We start from the raw sequence: 16,290 nt of genomic DNA on the forward strand, positions 1-16,290 counted from the left end.
GCCCGCCTTGCGTTTCTACTTCTCCGGGATGAATATTTCCATCCCTCCTCACCACCTCCTCGGGACTCACTCTCCAGCTTGCACCCCAGCTGCTCCCCTCTGATCACACACCCATCTGTCTTTGGCCCTCCTCTCTGCATGAATGAGTGTCGGGGGTGGGTTTGAACTCTGAGAAAAGTGTCACTTTCCCCCAACTAGACATCCTACTTTTCCTGAGGCCCCTACCACCCAAGACAACACTCCTTTCGGGAAGCCGCATCGCACCCACAGCTCACCCTGAGCAGGTGGTTAATGGAAATGCTCTGTGATTTCCCACGTTTAAGCCACACCACTCCCATCCTGTTCCCTGAAGTCACGTTTCTACCACTGTAAGCTGAGCCAACCCAGGCAAGGCCCCCTGCCCACATCAGGCCTCTGTCTCTCTGTATATCCTTCTCTCTGTCTCTCCTCATCTGAGTTTCTATGGATGTGGAACTTTTCTCTGCACTTAATTGTCCTTAGCTTCCAACCCCCAAGAATTGGGTCAGCACAATACAAAATACAAAGCGCTAGTCACTCTGTCGTGTCTGACTCTTTGCGACCTCATGGACTGTAGCCCACCAGGCTCCTCTGTCCATGGAATTCTCCAGGCAAGAATACTGGAGTGGGTAGCCATTCCCTTCTCCAGGGGATCTTCCCTGACGCAGGAATTGAACCTGGGTTTCCTGCATCGCAGGTAGATTCTTTATCGTCTGAGTCACATCACAGGGAAAAAAAAACTGTGGACTTTGGAACCTGGCAGAAATCTCTCGTTGAAGGCTGGTTCTGCCCCCGACCAATGGTGTGACTCAGGGTCAGTTTTTCTCTCTGAACCTCGATTTGTTCACATGAGAAATGGGGAGAGCAGTACCAACCTCCTGCAGTGAGTGTGAGGCATGATGTGTGCTGGTGGGGAAAACACGTCTGCCCCTCCTCTCCCTTCCCAGGCCATTTGGTACCCCAATGACGATGATGATGGCGATGATCATTGCCATTTATCTCCTCAAGGAGCTGAGAAAAACTTGCTCAATAACAATTCATCACTTACAGAAGAAACACAGAAGGTGTCAGACCAATTATACCTCGTTGTAAACACAGGAGTGAACAAAATGAAGATTCCCCACCAGCCGCCTCCAAACGCGCTAGAACAGCCGGCAGACACCAAGTCAGTGCCACCCAGTGATGTACCAGATCAGACAACCCTGCCCAGTCAGCAGATCTGTGATTTCCCAGGGGCACCGTGCAGGGGCAGAGTCACCTGTGGCACCAACTCCTTAAAAATGTCATGCTGGCGCTTGCTTCAGCTACTCATATACTTGAATTGGAACTATGTAGAAGAGATTAGGATGGTCCTTGCACAAGGATGACACGCAAATTCATGAAGCATTCCATATTTCTAGGAAATGTTGACACATGTTACAGCTTGGGTGAATCTTGAGTACATAATGCTGAGTGAAATAAGCCAGACATAAAAGACAAATACTGTGTATCTCCCCTTACAGGAGGTACCTAGAGTGGTCAGATTCATAGACTGACAGTAGAAGAATGTTTGCCAGGGGCTGGGGAAGGAGGAAATGGGGAGTTAGCATCAGATGGGTCCAGAGTTTCAGTTTAGGATGATGGAAAAGTGAAGATGGATGATGGTGATGCTTCTACAACAATGCAAATATACTTAAGGTTCTTGCACTACAGACTTAAAAATGGTTACAGTGGTACTTTTTATGTTATGTATATTTTAGCACGGTAACAAAGTGGCCAAAAAGATGCTTGTTGCCATTTACCTGCATTGTAATCCCCTCCCTCTATCAGATCAGAAGCTTCTTGAAGACTGGAACTGTATCACTTCCCAGGTAAGTCTGTGCTAGGGTGAAAAAAGCTTATTACCCATGCAATGTTAGGTAAGTCACTTCACATCTCTAAGTCTCCCTCAGTTTTCTTGCCTGCAAAATGGGTTAATAGCATGGATCCTACAGTATCTTTGTGACACTTAAACACAATATTATTTGTCAAGTACTGGGTACAGTGCTCAAGATATGTTTGTGCAATAAAAAGCAGCCATCAGTAGAAATTAACACATTTTAAATTAATGCTTCAACAATTTTTTTTTAAATAGCAGTAATCAGTATTACTTTTAGTAACTTAGCAATAAATGTTTCTTTGTGCTGTTTCTTAATTGTCTCAGAGTTTACTGGGGGAAAAAAACAGTCATGATGATACTTGGATTTGGTGCCTGAAGATCGAGTTCAAACCCTGGCCCCGGCAGCTACTAGCTGAGTGAGACTAGGAGATTGTTGGGAAAACCTACCAAGCTTCTGTCTGCACGTGGTAAAGTGCTTGCAAAGGTGAGGTGTCATTTTTTTTAATGAAGACCCTCAACAGCTCTGCATGAATGACGGACTGAGAAACTGACAGATGCTCCAAGTTACATGCCTGAGGCTGGACCCCACGACCGAGGGGACCGCTCAGCTTCTGGCTCACTGAGCTGCAGGGCCATCGTGCTTGCCCCCTTGCCCCACGGAGAGATGTCCTTTCCAGCTGGTGGTCTACTGGAGCCTGCTCAGCATTTCTCTGGCCTGCACTTCTGCTGATCCTGCCCTGGACATCTCTGCCTCTAACAAGCAGGCTGACTGGGAAGGGAGGACTCAGGGTAGGGAGAAAACCCCTGTGGGCAATGGGGAGGCCACTCTGTCCAGTGGAGGGAGAAGTAGAACTGTCCACACCCACCAAATATTCTCCAGTCCAGCTGGAGGGACAAGGCTCTAACCCTGGCTCTCTCATGGGCTTGCTGTGTGACCTTGGGCCCGTCATTTTTCTTCTCTGTGCTCCAGTGTCCAATTCTGACATCTAGAACTCCACAAGAATATCAGAGGGAGAGGCGTGACGGGAGTGAGGGAGAGGCAGGAGGAGGGAAGGCCAGGCACAGTCATCAAAGGGCTGTGGGAATTTGGGCACTGGGTCCCCAATTCTGAATGGGGTTTGACACCAGAGTGACCTGGGCTCTAGGCTTCAGTCCTGACTCACATCTTACTGGCAGCATAATCTTTATCCCAGTGCTTAACTTCCCAGAGCTTAGTCATCTTGATTGTGTAAAAGCAGTCTGCAAAGCTAACCTGCAGAGTTGTATGAGAATTAAAAATAAAGTAAGGAAAGCGCTGATATACAATATATACTCAATAGACCATGCACGTATCTATCTAGTGAATGCTTACTTTATCATCTATCCATCTATCATCTGTTTATCTATCATATCTATCTATCTGTCTTCACCTATCTATCTATCTATCATCATAGTTTCTACAGAGAACATGAACACCATCCAACCCACCCATCTCCCAGTAGGACCTCTTGCAGTGGCAAAGGTGAACTGCCTGGGGTCACTGGTGGGGTGTCGGGGTTGGCGCCCCTGTACTGAGTGGGAAGATCAACCCTGCTGTGGGACTTCCACACAAGTTGGGAGTTTTCAGGTGAGGCTGGCCTGGGCCTAGCCATGCATCTCACAGTCTTAACTGGGAACAACTAAAAGCAGTATTTGTATCTTCCCCTCCCTCACCCCCTCCCCCAGCCTGGGGGCAGCAGCTCCTGTGGGGACAATGAGCCTCCAAATGTGCTTCCGGGTCCCAGGAGGACAGCCCCCCCCCCCCCCCCACGGGCGGTCTCTGATCTCAGCAGGGAAGTAATCCTGTGAGCACAGCACAGACAGGTCTGGAGCTTCCTGGGAGCCTCTCCAGCTCTGTTTATTGGGGGTGCACAGGCCCCAGGCTCACTTTCCTCCCTCTCCTGGTCCAGCCGGGGAGGGGCCCTGCTGGGGCTGCAGCGGGGGCAAGGCTGGTGGGCGGCCTGCCACTCTCCCAGCCATGCAGGCGGGATGGAGGGTGAAGCCCGGCGGGGGAGCTGCACGTGTGTCCACAGACTGGTGTGCAGGCGTGTGGCTGTGTTGTGTGTGCGTGTCTGCTGACTAGGGTAGAAACCTCATTAGTGTGTGAGGAGATGAGAGAGTGCTGGCTTGAGGCTGTGAGTGAACGTGAGCATTTCGATGAGGCGAGCGTTTGAACAAGCCAGTACATGGAGAAAACATGCTCCAAGGGCCTGCAAGGCTCCCCGTGGTCTGGCCCCACGACCTCCCCGCTCAGTCTCCCGGACCCCGCCCCTCCCTGTCTCCCTCTACAGCAGCCACCCTGCCTCCCGCTGCTCCCCAGACATGCTCCACCCTTGAGGCCTCACCTGGCTGTTCCCTCTGCCTGAAATGCCCTTCCTGCAGACCTCTGCTTGACTCACCTCCTTCAAGTCTTTGCCGCATCTCACCTTCTCAGGGAGGCCCGCCCAGCCACCCTATTTAATATCACCATCTGCCCACCCCCCTCCCCAGCCCCATGCCCCTTACCCTGCTCTGCGGTTGGATTCTTCTGGGCAAAGCACTGACTGCTCCCCGCACGTCTCTAATCTGCCCATTTATCTTGCTTGTTGCCCGTTTCCCCATGAGGCTGAGGATCTCCAGGTATTCTGTTCACTGACTGCATCCAGAGCACCCAGAACAGTAACATTTATTTTATGGAGTATTTGCCTCTAGTTTCTCATCTGTAACATGAGGACCATAACAGAAGCTATCCACTTCAAAGAGCTGTTGGGGAAGGGAAATGAATGAATTACCTAAAAGCAGTGAGAACAAGGCTTGGCACAGACCTCAGGCTGGCTATTATTACTACACTCCGTCACAGCTTGGGAGATGGAACCGAGTGAATGATCCACGTGAGGGATCGAGCACAAGAGTGGTTACGCGAGGGTGAAGGTGCTTAATGAACACTTATTGCCTCATTCTCCCTCTACGCCTTAAAAATTCCCAGGAAGGAAAATTCCCTGACATCCTTCAGTCATGGAACCCATAGTTTTGGACCCCTTTTGGGTTAGGAACCTAATTATCAGTAAATTTACTATCTGTTTGGGAATTTTTGGTTGTCCTTGTTTGTTGTTTTTTAATTAAGGGAGGAAGCGAGCCAGACCCCAGTCTGCCCCACCCCAGGCTGCACGGCTCTGGGGTCCTACCGATATTTAACAGCATGTGACCAGCAAGTGTGTTCTCTGATGGGTATGAGAGCAGCCTGGACTACGCGGTACCTGAGCCCCGGAGGCAGGTGCCCAGATTCATCTCCCAGCTCTGCAGCCCCTACTAGGCTGGATGGCCTGGGGCAAGCCCCATCCCCAATCTGAGTCTCCACTCTTCCCTGGTGAGAGGTTGCGATTACACTTTTGCTCAAGTCTTCCCAGACTCACTCTGTTCATCTGACTTTTCACGGGGTACCTGACTTTTCACGGGGTATCTAACTGTCGTGTGCCAGTGCTGCTGCAGGGGGTACAGCCATGAGCATGAAACGCAAGTCCCCGCCCCGTGGAGCTGACACTCCGGGCAGAGAGAAGGCAGACAGTAAGTGATGAACACAACTGGTAAATCACATAATATGTTAGAAAGTGGAGTGTGCTACGGGAAAAAGAAAAAGCATGGCAGGTTAAAAGAAGGTGAAAGGGCTGGGGGGTAGGGAGGGCAGACTCAGCTCCATGGGGGCTGGTCGGGGGTATTTAGAGGTGACATTTGAGGCAAGGAACATCTTATACTCCAGAAGCCTATGAATCGCAGGGGTCTTGGCACTGCTCTATTCGGTTAGGGGTTCCCTGGAGTCCCCATCTCTTCTTTCCCCTCCTTCTCCGAGTATACTGAGCCCCACCTCACCCAGTGGATGATGATGGGGCCAGAAGACAGATCAGCCAAGTCCCCAGTGGTGGTGAGTGATTTAGCACCATCTTTATTCACACTCCGATATTTCACGGCTCCCGTGGCTCTGACGGAATAAATATGACCTTTTATTCTTCACTTTGCTTAAGACTCAAGGTCAACAGCCCAGCTGTGATCTACCGGCTGCTCCCCCCACCAGCCTTCTGTGGGCCAGGGAGCCCCAGGGCTGTCAGAGACTCACGGCGGCCCCTCCCCACCCCACAACCCCCTGCCCCTTGGTGCTGGGCCTGGGCCTCGCTTGGCCGAGGAGGCAGCAGCCACGGTGGCTCCGGGGGATGATGGCTCACAGAGGGCAGGGACTGAGCCATAAATCTCCCTCCTCTCCCCGGAGCACGCCCCTCACCAGGGCTGAACTCATGACCTGGTTTCATTTCAGCCCTGGGAGGAGGCAGCCATGGTTCAAAGGGCAAGTCATACATTAGAACACCCCGGGTACCAACATCAGTTTTTTTCAGCATAAAGGAGTGAAAAGCCTGCCTGCCGCAGATGGAACCCTCCAGGCCCTTCAGGCAGCAGAGGCCTCTTGCTCTCTAAGAAGCCTGGCTTTGCTCGTCAGACACTACCAGGACTGGCTGGAAGTTCTTCCATGTGTCTTAACTGAGACCCCTCCCTGAAGCACCCTCCTCTCCTGCCTCTCCTCTAGGTCCCTCCTTATGTGGGGGGGAATGGTCTGGTCTGGTTCAGACTCCCCCTGTTTTCCTCCTGGTGCTTCTGAGTGACAACGGGCAGTGACCTGGGTTTGCTAATAGCCCAGGTGGTTGGGAAGGGGCGGCTAGACTGTCTGGAAAGGAAATGTGGCCACCGATCTCTATTTTGAACACACCACCTGTGACCCCGAGACACTTGCCTTGCTCCTCTCCATCCTAACTCATGTCCTGGGAAGGAAAGGAAGGGTCAGGAGCTCTCTGGAGCATAGCCAACCTAGATTTGAATTCTGGCTCTGCCACTTTTCAAGCTGGGAGACCTTAGGCAGCTTACTTACCCTCTCTGATCCCAGAGATTCCTACCCTGTTAAGCGGGCTTAAGAGTAACAGCTGCCTCCCAGGGGTGCTGTGCATGCTCGGTGCCCTGAGAAGCATGAAGCAAGCACTCAGATGCTAACTACGTATTATCAAGGCCTCAAGGTGTAGGCTCCGGAGTCAAATCCCAGGTGGGACACCTTGGGTAAGCTTCTTAACCTCTTCGGGCCTCAGTTTTCTCATCGGCATAATAACAGCACCTTCTTCATTGGGCTGTTGCAAGAATTAAATGAGTTAATGAATGAACACTTGAGTACCTGGCATGTAACCATTTCTCAGAAAGGTAGGTCCTCACTCTCATTGTCGTGGCTGGAGAAGAGACTGTCCACAACCACTTGGTACTTTTGACCTAATCCCCATCAACTGACTTTGTGACTTATAATCCACTGACCTCCAACCAGGGCTTTCCTGGTGGCTCAGATGGTAAAGAATCCGCCTGCAGTACAGGAGACATGGGTTAAATCCCTGGGTCAGGAAGATCCCCTGGAGAAGGGAATGGCAATCCACTCCAGTATTCTTGCCTGGAGAATTCCATGGACAGAGGAGCCTGGAAGGCTACAGTCCATGAGGTTGCAGAGTTGGACATGACTGAGTGACCAAGCACACACACATGACCTTCAAGCAAGTGCATACAAGGCCTTGCAACATAAAAACACATATAAAACAAGATGAATACATTTTTTAAATGCTTTATGGCAGATCAAAAGTCATTAAGGAGGCTTGAACTAGAGGACCCCAGGATGTTTGTTGTGATGTCCAAACACTGATCTCACTTATAATGCCCACATACCAACCAGGTGGCCACACATCTCTGGGGCCTGGGAACAGCCCAGGGAGGAGTGGGTGTGAGGGCTTCAGAACATGTGAGGGGAGTGGCTTTGTAGGGCCACCTTGTCTGTGTGGGACTTGGATCAGAGGAGACCAGGGGGCCTGAAGCTGCCTTCAGATGCAGGGGACCCCTGACCCATGAGGAACTGCCCCGGTCCACTTTGCTCTGGTCAGGCCACATCCAGCTGCCAGATCCCACCCATGCAGGAGGGCACAACCCCACACACATCTGAAGCAAGGGACCAGGAGACGTGCCAAGGGACACACCCCAGTTCCCTTCTTGCCCCAGGGACAAACATGGCAGTCCTTTACCTGCAATGCCTCCCACGTTTCTTCACTGATTGAACTCCTACTTGACCTTCTGGGTCACCTCTTCCAGGAAGCCTTCTCTGACCTCCCCAGGATCTGCTCTTGCCAAGCCTCACACAGCTTATCACAGCTGTGGTATCTGAACCAGTGACTACACAAGTACATAGTCCTTAAATGCCTCTTTCCCTGGGAAATATGAGCTGCAGAAGGGTGAGGGTGTCCTGTTCCTGGCTGTTTTCCCTACGAGTGGCCCAGACCTGGCATCATAAGCAGCAAATAAAAACCTCGAATGACTAAAAGTGAAAGGCAAAAGTGGAAGTCTGCAGAGAGGGAGGATCTTGAATCTGAAAAAACAAATAGTACTAGGCGATCCAGGAGAATTATCTGCAAAAATTAAATAGTGTGGAAGAAGAATGAGTTTTATGCCTGATGAGGATGAAGACAGAATCTAAGGCTAGGCGGTAGAGAGAGGTGGAGTTTAGGGCCTGTAAGAAACAAACCCCTCAACGAAAAGGCAACCAGCAGTGGTCTGGGCTCTTGAATAAAAAAAAGGAGGGCAGGTTCTTGTGTCTGGAAGTTATCCCCCATGTGGGGCCAGTCAGTATTCCAAGAAGGTGGTAGAGGTGGGGGTGATGGGTAGGAAGGGTGGTGGGCATTGTAAGGACTGGTGAAGAAAGGGAAAGGCGGGCCTGGATGACTTTGAACTGTCCCCTTTTCACTCTGGACTTTTTTCAGTCTATGGGAGTAGCAAGAACTATGCCCATTTTAAAGACAGAAGAACCGAGTCACAAAAGAGTTTTAAAGAATGAACAACTGAGTTGGTCCCAAGACCTTGACTTCCCTCCCTCTCCCTGAACTCTCTCAAGCCCTTAGCAATATGTCCACACAAGGCAACGGGGCTTCGAGGTTTCCTAACGACCCCTTCCTGACTCTCTCCGCTGCCTCCTGCTAGAACCTCCACTGTGGCCTCTGTCATGTCTGTATCCTCTGTTTGTCAGTCCCAGAGGAAACTGCCTGAGTGAGTATCTCCCATCACAGATGGAGAGAAACACATCTCTAATGGTGGAATGTCAGACCTCCTGATCTTACATGAAGGCAGTATTTCTGGGTGGGATTCTATTCCTAGGCCCCCTCTAGGAAAGATGAAGGACAATGGTGGGACTCTTTTCCTGACCCCAGGAGGGTGGGCTCCACCCACTCACTTTTGCCGCAGGACCGAAGCTTCTTTTCCAGCCTCCCTGCCAGAGGGAAAGGACTGCGGAGCGGAGCACCGGCCTAGCCGACCTGGGAATTTTCAAAGCCTCCCTGTTCCACACAGACCTTTCTTTGATCGACAATCAAAGCTTGAGGGAAAAGCAGCCTTTGGAAGCAGCCCTTGGCAATGGCTCACACGCAGTGGCATTCTGACGGGTGGTAAAAATATCTCTCTGGTGTTCAGTGCCGGCTGTCGCCACCATCGCAGTTTCCAAGATCCTGTCTCCATGCCCAGGGCCTCAGCAGCCTCCCCACCTGTCCACACACACACGTACACACACACACCTCAGGAGCCAGAACACAGGTCACCCAGCCCCTGACCACCGGCCACCCTCAAACCCACAAGGGCCGCCCCAATCGTTGCAGCCAGGCACCAGCAAAAACGCTCTTAAGAGCCACTACAGAGGGAGATTTATTCTCAGAAATACTGCAGCACATGCCTAATGAGCTAATTAAATAGGAACATAAATAATTACTCCCCTATCAGAGTGAGAAGACTTGGGGGGAGAGGGCGGGGTGCTGACTGGAGGAGCTGGGAGAGTGATGGGTGAGCTGTGATGCTCTGGAGGGGGAGACGGGAAACTCCTCTCTCTGCCATGGCTGTGGGCTGGGCCTCGGGGAGGTTCCTGGGCCAGGCAAATGCAGTTCCAAGGATTCTGCCAGAAAAATCATCACAAGATGCTGCTTTGTTTCCTTCCTGAGTATTTCCTGCTCACTATTATGCCCACACCCTGACCTCCCTCCACTATCATAACACACCCAGGAGGGGAAATTTCAGTGGAAGAGGTCTTTCTCCCATTTTATGGATATGGACATTAAGGGGCAGGAGGGTCTCAAGACATAGCTAAGACGCCAACAACCATCATGTGCCTGGTCTCCCTCCTTCCGCCCCTGCCCGCTGGGGTCTCCAGATTCTGCAGTCAGCCAGAACCGTCTTTCTTAATCACATCATGTCACTCTCCTGTGCCATCCCCCCAATGGCTCCCATCTCATCTCACATAAAGTCCAAGGCCTCCCCATGGCCTGTGAGGCCCTACCTGATCCAGCCGCATCCACTTCTCTGACCTCACCCATTGTGACTCTTCCTCCAGACGCAGTGGGGTCTGGCTGTGTCTCCCAACAGGACAAGGACATCCTACCCCAGGGCCTTTGTCATTGCTGTTTCCTCACTGTCTGCTTTTTCTCTCACCTCATTCGGGTCTCTGCTCCAATATCACTCTTTAGAAAGGCTGTCTCTGACCACTCATATAAAACAGCAGCTCCCCACTGCATCCTTACACTACTTATTTCTTTTCCTATGCACATTTAAAATTTTTCATCCCTCTCCTCCATAAGAACGTAAGCTCCTTGTAGACCAAGGCTTTGCCTATTTTGTTCTAACCCTATGGTCTTGAGTAGATTCTACCCCAAAGCCGGCGCTCAACAAGTATTTACTGGTTGAATAAATAAAAAATCTAGATACCAAGAGTCAAAGTGCAGTTTGTGCCTAGACCATCCAGTTCCAAATCCAGAGTTTTTCCATCACAGGTCGTTTCTCCCCTCAGAGCTTGACCCTGGCTCCCCACAGCCAACAGGAGAAAACCTGAAGTCAGAACAGCTACAAAGTCTAGCTCCACCACCTCCAAGCTGGGAGATCTTGTAAGTCATGATGCCTCCCTATCCTTCAGAGTCTTCATCCGTCAAATGGCAATGTCATAGGCTTAAAGCACCACGTAAGAGAATGAAATACACAGCACATCTTTAAAACAATACCTGGAATGTAGTTAGGGCTCCGTAAATACAGCTACCGGAGAAGGCAATGGCAGCCCACTCCAGTACTCTTGCCTGGAAAATCCCATGGATGGAGGAGCCTGGTAGGCTGCGGTCCATGGGGTCGCGAAGAGTCAGACACGACTGAGCGACTTCACTTTCACTTTTCACTTTCATGCATTGGAGAAGGAAATGGCAACCCACTGCAGTGTTCTTGCCTGGAGAATCCCAGGGACGGGGGAGCCTGGTGGGCTGCCGTCTATGGGGTCGCACAGAGTCGGACACGACTGAAGCAACTTAGCAGCAGCAGCAGCAGCAGCAAATACAGCTACTATGTGTGACACTCCAAGCCACCCAGTCTTCCATTCTCTCTAAACAAACCTCCTATTATTTCCAGAGACCAGAGGGTATCAGCAAGTGGCCCCCAGACGGACAGCATCAGCATCACTGGGAGAATATGTTCGATTGTAGATTCTCAGACCCCACTCCAGACCGAATGAATCAGAAACTCAGGGAGGTAGGGTCCTGCATCGCTGTGCTAACAGTGCTAAATTTGTTAGGTGATTCGGATGCGTGCTCAAGTTTGAGACCCACTGCACTAGAGATTGCCTTTCTACCAGATAAGCCAGGTGTGGTAGACTGAGCTGTTGGACCTGTTTCTTCACTTCTCTTTAGTAAAATGAAGGGCTTTCTTGGTTGTTCAGTGGTAGAGAACCCACTTGCAATGCAGGAGATGTGGATCTGATCCCTGGGTCAGGAAGATCCCCTGCATAAAGGAAATAGCAACCCACTCCAGTATTCTTGCCTGGACAATCTCATGGACAGAGGAGCCTGGTGGGTTACAGTCCATGGGGTCACAAAAGAGTCAGGTATGACTGAGCAACTAACCACCAATAAAATGAAATCTCCACAGTCTTGCCATGGTCTGATAGTTGGTGATGTGCACACCCTGCCCCTTGACTTTGGGCTTGGCCTTGTAACTTGCTTTGCCCCATGGGATTTAGCCGATGTAATGCCAGCAGAGGCTTGACATTTGCTTCTTCACCTGCTCTCTTCATTTCTGCTATCACCATGAGAAAAACATACTCTGGATGACCACTGCCTCCCTACCTGGGCTCCAGAATGAAATACATAGAAATTTAAGCCAGACTTGGAGCCTGGAGCCCAGCCCAGCTGAGACCCAGTGAATTCCAACCAACCTGCACAACCACAAGGAAGAAGATTCAATAGGCTGTAAGCTACTGAGATGTTGGACTTGTTTGTCATGCAGCATTATTATTGTGGCAGCACTGACTAATACACCAGGGTTTTCAGGGGTCCTTGACCAGGCCTGATCACTTCTTCCTTGGCCTCTTTCTTATTGCTTCCACCTAAAACAGCTAATCCCGCCCCTCTTCCTTCCAAATCCCACCTACTCCCCAGGACACAGCTTATAGCCCACTCCACCTGCTTCCAGAAGCTCTGCCTGCCCAGCTACAGAATACACCCCTCCCCACTCAGGCTTGTGAATGCACTTTCATTAGTTCATGAAAAAGCTCAAGGGGATCAACTTCCCCAAGCAATTCATTTACATTTTCACCTTTTAGGTGGTCAATTACTAAATTGAACAGCCCCCTAACTTAGTATCATCACTAACGAATTACCTGGTTAGAAGGGTAAGTGTTTAATAGTTCCGTGTGACGTTTAATTTCTGAACAGGTACCTTCTTGACAAGGCAGTAGAAGTGAGTTCCCACATCTGGACCCATGCTCCCCCGCCCCACAGCATTAGTACTGCAGCCACAGCACAAGTGGAAGGCCATCTCTGGAGCCCACCCCAGCTAGAAATAGCTCTCCTTTGTAAATAGTTAATGAGCTTCTTCATCTGCGTTGCACGTCTCCGTGGCCCCGCTCTCACCCTGGGCTGGCACATCGCAGTCTGTGGTTATGTGTGATCCTGCTCGCTCACCACCCCCACCACCTCTGAGGCTCTGAAGATGATGGGCGTTAATTTGACTTCACTTCTGGAGCCCTTCTGTCACCCACAGGGTGCCCCCTCTCATCACACACGCACTTGCCAGACCATAGGTCTAATTGGCAAAGACTCAGACAACCCCCTCGGCTTCTCTCTCTGTCTCAGCATCTCTAGAGATGAGCAAAGAGCACTCACACAGAGCAGAAAAGCAGCCCAGATCATCTCCCTTCCCCAGGCTGGCTTCAGCTACACACACAGGCTGCTGGCTCCTGGGATGGTGTGGGCAGGTAGGTGCCAAGAGACGTGAACGACACTGATGCTTTCACCCATAGAGCTCTCTGGGGCTGCACACCGGCTGGACATCCATCCTCCTCCCCTGACTCCCCCAGCAGATCCCTGATTTTATTTGCGAAAGCAACACGCCTGAACAAACGGCCAACTTTCTCAGCCTCTGAGGCAGACTGAGGAAATACAATGGGACAGAAGCGGGAGACACGGGGTGGGATTCCTGGGGGACTCTTTCAGTGGGCTGACTCAAGGACTTCTCTGGCAGTTTGATGGTTAAGACTTCACCTTCCAATGCAGGGGTTGTGGGTTTAATCCCTGGTTGCAGAGCTAAGATCCTACGTGCCTCCCAGCCAAAAAAACAAACAAACAAACATAAAACAGAAGCAGTATTGTAACAAATTCAATAAAGACTTTCAAAAACTAAATAAATAAAGGGGCTGACTCATGTGAAAAGGTTGGTGCCTGTCTTCCTTCATTTGGCTTTCCCGGGAGCAGACTCTAAGACAAAGATTTGAGTGCCAACAGTTTATTTGGGCCCAGGACTCTCTTCCTTTGGGGAAGAAGGTCCATACAGGGTGTGTCACTAAGCAAGTTACCATCGTGAGCAATCTGGGCTCAGTTGTATCGGGACCCTCTGGGAGACTGCATAGAATACGCCTCAGCTGTCCTTCTTCCCCCTCTAGGGGAGGAAGCTGGGGTGTTAATCCTCCAATTCTCTCTGGCATAAACTGGGGCTGCTTCTGGGGAGATCAGCTCCCCTCCACTTCAGCTGCCCTCTCTGTGGGCTAGGCACACAGGAGGAAGTCCTGGGGGGAAGGGTCAGCGAGCACAGAGGCGGCGAGCCATGTTAAAGGTTGTGCAACTGACTTGAGAAGGAGCCTCAGTCCCTGAGGTCCATGGAACCCCCATGCCAGCCCTGAGAGCCAGCCATCTGGGATTCCATTACATGACAGAAACAAATCCCCAATTTGGTCAAACCACCATAGTCAGATCTTTGCAATAAGAAACACTTCACACGATCTGAAGATGCTCTTCTTCACACCTTACATCTCTTCACATTTCACAACACCTTTGGGAGTCACTAGCACCCCTATTCTGCAGATAAGAAGCCTGAGGCTCAGAGAAGGAAGGGTGGGGAGATGAGAGCCCAGGTCTGGAGTCCCTGATTCTAGCCTCCTGGTATCCATCACTCAGCCTCAGCCAAAGGGGTAAGAAAAATGACTCCAGCAACTAAAATGCACAAGGTGCTTTTGTTTCCTAAATGTTTCACATACTCTATCTCTTTGGAGATGACCCCGTTTGAAAGCGTTTGTATTTCAGTGTTACAGATGAAACGAAGTCTAAGAGGTGAGATGACAAGGGCATGGGAGAGTGGGATGGGAACCCTGGTCTGCTGACTTCTCTCACCGGAAGTTCAGATACAAAGCCCCAGCTGGGGAATTTATAGCAGCTCGCCTCCCAGCAATGCCCATTCCCCAGGCATGACGGCCCCATGCGGAACACACATCGGAATCACTGGGGGAGTTTTAAAAACACGCATGCTTGGGCCCCAGCTGAAGCTGGCCTGGGATCTCCTGGAGACAGGATGCAGCTCCCCATGGATTCCAGCGCACAGCCAGGCCTGGGGAACAGCAGGGTGGTGGGAAACCTCGGGTTTGGCGTCAGAATGCCTGGGTTTCACACCTACCTGACTCCCGGCTCTCCTGGAGCTGTTATGAGGCTGAAAGGAGCTGGCTCTCTGGTTCTCCCTTCACTACAAGGGGGAAAAGCCACATTCCAAAAGAAAAGCAGGCTGGATATATACTGTGATAATTTTACTCCTGCTAATTTTTCTCTTTTCAGAGATGTCTTCAGACAGAACTTTTTGAGAATAAAGGGAATGACACATAGAGAATTTAGTCACCTCTGAGCTGATGCCCTGAAGGTTTTTTGCATCTGAGTGGTACTCATCTTGTGTGGAGCAAGAGGGGCAGGATGAGAAAGTAGTGATGTGATTTGAGATGCTCTTGGAAGGCACCCCTGAAAAATGTCTCACCTATGCTCAAACCTGCAGTGGGTTTTGAAATTACACTCTTAGATATTCACTCCTTTGGGTCTTCCAGAGTTTCCAATTGAACTACAAAGATTTCTTAAAGGGATTACGCCTTATACCTTGATCTCTTAAAACTTTATCAGATTGTTTTCCCAGTTTACAGCTCTCTTGGAGTAAGTTTTGAAGAATGGAGCCACAAGAAGAAGCCTGGAGAATAAGGACAAGAAGAGGGGCCAAGTAGAGAAAGTTGTCAGGGCCCTAATAACAGTAAGTACTGACATGTTTCTGATACTTCATAGTTGACTGCGTAAATGCACTTCCAGATACGTGATCTCATTTAGTTCATGCCACTATTGGTATACATTATGAGACTGGCTTAGTGATTTGCCCATGGTCCCAGGACTAGTAAATGGTAGAGTTGGGATGCAAACTCAGGTTCTAGAAGTGCTATATTACTGGCAGTGCATTTGGCCTAGCTTTAAAAACCTACATTTCCCAGCTTCCCTTGCAGACAGATATGGCCCAAAGAGATATAAGCAGAAGTTACTGAGGGGAGAACCTCCTCTCCTTTGCCCTCTTATCCTTCTGCTTTTCATCTTTCCCACTGTATAGAAAGGAGATGTGATAGCTAGCATGCCAGCAGCCACTTCACACCATGTGGAGACCTTAAGGACAGAACCTGTGTGCTGAGGATGGCTGAGCAGAAAGGTAGGAGCTGGGTCCTTAGTGGCCAGGCTGCCCGGAAACCCAGACTAAACTCCCTTCCACTGATTTCTTTTATACAAGAGACATAAACCCTTATAAATTTAAATCTCTTTTGGGTGAGTTTTCTGTTCACCCTAATTGCTATGGCTAGGCCTTAGAAATGTGAGGAAAGCAACTAAAACTGAAAGAGAAAATACCCCGTCCTTCTGAGAAAAAGAAGTCACAGTTGGTGTCCCTCAGCCCAAGTCTCCAGCCTTAAGGAAAACTCCTTGGGATATTAGTGAGCGGTTTCACACAGCATGTACCTGGCATTGGATGTGGGGCAAAATATTTCTAGTTTTTGCTTTGTG

At 50.3% G+C, this 16,290-nt stretch overlaps 1 protein-coding gene and 1 non-coding gene across 4 annotated transcripts in view; one reads left to right on the forward strand and one right to left on the reverse strand.

The window, feature by feature from the left end:
- Positions 1-16,290, reverse strand: part of LRFN2 (leucine rich repeat and fibronectin type III domain containing 2) — a 197,846-nt gene that overhangs the window by 14,753 nt on the left and 166,803 nt on the right. The gene's annotated exons all lie outside the window — the stretch shown is intronic.
- Positions 1,312-1,416, forward strand: LOC145519283 (U6 spliceosomal RNA). The gene has a single exon (XR_014063696.1). It is a non-coding gene; the product is annotated as a U6 spliceosomal RNA (small nuclear RNA).

The sequence above is a fragment of the Giraffa tippelskirchi genome, chromosome 8 (assembly GCF_054371585.1).
Source record: "Giraffa tippelskirchi isolate mGirTip1 chromosome 8, T2T-mGirTip1v1.2.pri, whole genome shotgun sequence".
Lineage (NCBI taxonomy): Eukaryota > Metazoa > Chordata > Mammalia > Artiodactyla > Giraffidae > Giraffa > Giraffa tippelskirchi.